General features: G+C 37.0%; 1 long non-coding RNA gene across 1 annotated transcript; it reads left to right on the top strand.

Annotated features, from left to right (window-relative positions):
- Window positions 1-1,253: 1,253 nt before the first annotated feature.
- LOC307022551 lies at window positions 1,254-4,663 on the top strand. Its single transcript, XR_013803435.1, has 4 exons — window positions 1,254-1,430; window positions 1,801-1,892; window positions 2,284-2,473; window positions 2,647-4,663. It is a non-coding gene; the product is annotated as an uncharacterized lncRNA (long non-coding RNA).
- Window positions 4,664-4,936: the final 273 nt, after the last annotated feature.

The raw sequence follows: 4,936 nt of genomic DNA, 5'->3' as shown, positions 1-4,936 counted from the left end.
TATTACGGAGAGCAATGTGAGAGTCTATTCCCATTGGATAACGCAGGATTTTACACCCGGAAGTAAGTATTCTCTTTACTGTCGATTGATTTTACAGTGATATCTGCACTAATCATCAACTCAAAAACACCAGATTATCCTTGTTGATTACACAACATTGATTGGTTTAAATTGTGCTCAATGCTTTTGTAATTTTCCCCTTCGATTCGGAAAAAAAAATATTTGTTCAGTTTAGGATGGCCGAAGACACTACACTACCCAGAATCCTCAGCTATTGTTCCGCTTTGCCTCAAGCTCTGTGATTGGTTGACCTCCAACTGCATTCCATATGAAAAAAAACGTTTCGTAAAAGATAAAATCATACTTTATTCAGCAGTGCTTGCTTTACTCTTTGAAAGTCATCACATGAATGCATTGTAATAAATGGTTCGGTTGCATTAAATATTACACATCTGTCGTAGCTCTTTATTTATCTGAGATCTGGGTTGCGTTCGGATAGTTTAAAAATCGGATAGTGGATAGGAGAATTCAAAAGGACTTAGGAGAAGAGACTGCGGTACTTTAGAGAATCCGAATGCACTTTCACTATCCGACGTGTTTATGATGCGCCAGTGGACGTCATTGTGTGTGTCTGCTGCTGTGGGGAAACTATGGAAACTACAGTTTTCTATATAACAGACTACAACATGGATGTTTAATAAGAACGATGGACTCATCTAGAGACTCTGCACCGTACTCTGATGCTGTTGCTTTATGCTTTATGAACAACAGAGAAACATATTCTTCATGACCAAAATTGGAATTGAAATAAAAAATGAAAGTGAAACTTATGCTCGTCACCCTCTCCCTCCGGTCCACATTAATACATATAATCCCAATACGTATGATTGTATGAACTATGAAAATATCTTAAAATCAATGCAAATGTATTTATTATAAACGTTAAAAGTTGAACAAACCCCACACAGCTCAGTGAAATGTTGACTTTATTTGATAATTTCAGTAAAAACTAACGTTCATATTTCTCTTTTTGATTGTAATACTGATGAACGTTCAAAACAAAGCACTTTGGCAACTTACCACATACGTTTTAAAGTGCTTAATAAGCACCCTAACTTTCCTGATATAATTTCTCCCTCATAATCGTTTGTGTCCGTGAACGGCCGACTGTTGTGTGACGTAAAATGCTGCGGCTGCAAGGCATTGTGGGGCAGCATTTTCTCCTCTCCTTTCGGTTAGGGAGGTCCAGTGGTTCCTAAGCTAAAGGAGGTTATAAAGGAAGTTTGAAACCTCCTTTCCTATCATTCAAGACATAGATATATATAAACACTAGATGGCTCATGGGAGATTTTCCAGCGTAGCTCACCGTCCGCCATCTTGCTACAGTCAACAACTACTACTCTGGTATGCGCTATGGTAGCTGTTGTAAGGTGAGTGATCTGCAAAAAAATGCTCTTAAATCGATAAAATCTTGACTGATTTACAAACGGTTTGGTTTATTATAAACATTATTAGCATGGCTATGATACAGGATGCTTGGACATGTTGAAATTGCAGCTTTTCTTTGTGTATGTTCCATGGTTGTATTTATTAGCTGGCTAATAACAAGAGGCTGTGAGTGAGACCTAGTATTACAAAGTTGACCCAGCAACTTTACACCAGCGGGAGAGGCAGAACTGCTCTTTCTTTTCAACATAACTTAAGTTAAACGTGATTTCTTCCTAGTGGTTTGGCTTGTTAAAAACATCTTACATTTTAGATACATTATGATACAGGAAATTGCTGGCTTTGTGTTTACAGAAGTACCTGACTATGCCTGACTTTTGTGTAGCCTACGGATGCTCTAATCACCTTGGTCTGCAAACAAGAACCCGTGGAATCACCTTTCACGTGTAAGATATTAAAATATTATGACTATAATTAGGATAATCGTTAATTACTTAGTGGATGTACTGTATGTACATTACAAGTCCTGCTACACAGGATCAGTGGGGCTATGTGAGATAATAGTATTGCAAGATTGATGTTGACCCAGCCTCTTTAGAATATGTTGCTACCATTTCTTTACACAATTATTTAATGTTTCTTTTGGACACCTTTTTTATAACTCTTAGTGTGGTTGCCTTATTCTTAAAGTATACATTACATACATACATACAATTACCCCAAAAATATGATAATTTTGGTGTGTATTTTTGTCCTTACCCTTAATGTTAAAGGAAAGAAGGGAGGACAATGTTAACAATAATTTATATATCTGGCTACCTTTCTCATGTTTTTAAGGTTTCCCAAAACTGGAGAGAGGAGGCAGTGGGAAGTTGCAATGGGAAGTTGCCCTAAGAAGGGACGGTTTTGTTTCCTGTGGCAGGACACTGCTCTCAGGAGTGAGGACTTTGACAGGACGGGGCAGACTGCCCGGCTTAAAGATGGTGTTGTGCCAACAGTATTCAATTTCCCAGCTCATCTTCAAAGGGTATGTGTATCATTGGCCAACAAGATAATTCAAGGTGTATACGATTGATATATAAATATGTGATTAAATGTCACACTTTAATTTTTCTTTCTGCAAGTTTAGGAATAAATAATGTGTTGTGTATTAGAGCACATTTTAAACACTCATAATGTCTTTAATTATGTTTATTTTAGCCGGAAGCAACAAGAAGCACAACCACTTCAAGAAGAGCGGAAGATGAACCTTAGCCTAATGTTGTGAGTATTCTGAATGTGGCCAAGACCAGAGAGATGGTCATTAATTTCAGGAGGGTGACGACGTCTCCTCTACCCCTGTGCATTCTGGGAGAGGATGTGTCTGTTGTGGAGGACTACAAATACCTGAGAGTGCTAGACAATGGGCTGAACTGGAGGATCAACACTGACGCTGTGCACAAGAAGGGGATGAGCAGACTCTATTTTCTGAGGAAGCTGAGATCCTTCCACGTGCAAGAGCAAGCTATGGTTATTTAAATAGTAAACCATAATGTTATGAATGAGAGCACTGCCTGTAGCAAGATGGCGGCCATGTGGCAACGTCGGTCTCCATTGGCCAGCAGCGCGGGTGAGTCATCTAGTGTTTATATATATCTATGATTCTAGAGAATTCGAACGGCACTCATCATGGCTGCCACTGAGGGACTTCCTGGTCATTTCACTCGGTTAGGAAGGTTCCTAGGCTAAATGGACTATTCGAACGCAACCCCGGCCTCAGAATAGACCGGAAACTATTTTTTTACCGTTCTGTTTTAGTTTCACAATAAAGTTAGTAGTAATAATTTGTTTTGATATTATTGTTTGTTATTAACTACTAGACCCCTGGGTCATGTTAAGACCATCTTTTCTGTGTTGCTGTGGGTTTTTTCCATCGCTTTTGTGTTACAAATATCAAAACAATAACATAATATATTTGTCGTAAACTAAACCAGAAACAGCAGTATATTTTATTTTGTTAACACTGTCAATTTGACAGCTTTTTAACCCGCACCTCCTACTGGTTAAAGCACGTTTAGAGTAATTGCAATGCAGGTAGATTGTGTTGCTTTTTAATGACTGTTTTAAAAGGCCTTTTTCTTAATGTCTTCCATTTTTTTAAAGCACTTTTGAATGTGTTATATTTGATGAAAACATTTAAATATTAAGAGTACATACAAAATAGTGGGAAAGTAGAAGGTCAAAGATATAAATATAGAATAGAAAATATCAAGAAGATACTGTAAGTGATCTCTACAATAAAACAGTTTAGTGCCTGATAGGAGGATGTGCAAAACAGACAAATTAATAAGGCTTTATTTAAACATTAAAGAATTCTTTAGGTTAAGGTCTTCTTTTAAATAAGAAAAAAGCTTTGGGGGTATCTATCTACAGATAAATATTAAGCCTGACAAAGTACTTAATGTCTAATATATTGCATGGTTTGTTTTGGAACTTGACAATCAAATTTACTGCAATGTTAACTATGTTGAAGCACTTATTTTAACTGATATTATACATATTAATTATACTCTTATAAGATGTATGTAGATAGAATAAGAAATGTGCAGAATATGTTTAATGCTGGAGGTGTACACACATATCGATAGATGTCTTGTAATGCACTGATATAATAAATACAAATAATGAATAAACTGATCAGGAAAGCTGGGTCTGTCATCGGCATCAAGCTGGACCCCTTCATTAGCTGTGGTGGAGAGGAGGACACTGAACAGGCTGTTGTCCATTGTGGATAACCCCACCCATCCTCTCCACCTGCAGCTGGACAGTCAACGGAGCTCCTTCTCCAACAGACTGCTGACAAGGACCGATACAGGAACACATTCCTGCCCACTGCAATAACTCTGTACAATAAATCCCCTCTGGCTGGAAGAGAACTCTTTGCTCCATAGTTTCTCTTGGAATAAAACCTCACTCTACATTTTACACATATATAATCTGTTCAATATTTAATATTCCATATTCCATATGTCATATATTTTTTAATATATATATTTGCATAATATCTACATGTATATTTTCTATTTCAACACGTATATTTTCTATTTTCTTTTCTTTTCTTTCTATTCTTGTTTATTTGTAGTTTTGTTTTATTGTAAAATGGCTTGTCTTTTATGCTGCTGCAACAAAAACAATTTCCCAAATTGGGATCAATAAAGTACCATCTTATCTTATCTTATATTACCGCAGCATCCGGACTAAAACCACCAGACTCAGGGACAGTTTCATCCCACAGGCCATAAGACTATTAAACACCTGAACTTTGAAACAACATTCATCTGGCTGCTACTTAGAAATTATTTATCTAATATATCATATTCCAATCACTTGTATAGACTCTCTATAGATTTCACTTTTTACTATTTTTCTTATAGTTCGCGCACTGCCACTCCAGCATCCAATCACAGAGCTTGAGGACAAATCACGGGGTTTGTCAAGCAAAGCACATGGT

The sequence above is a fragment of the Notothenia rossii genome, assembly GCF_949606895.1.
Source record: "Notothenia rossii genome assembly, chromosome: 1".
NCBI classification, from domain to species: domain Eukaryota; kingdom Metazoa; phylum Chordata; class Actinopteri; order Perciformes; family Nototheniidae; genus Notothenia; species Notothenia rossii.
The sequence above is the reverse complement of the archived record's forward strand: the minus strand, read 5'-3'. Positions and strand labels throughout refer to the sequence as shown.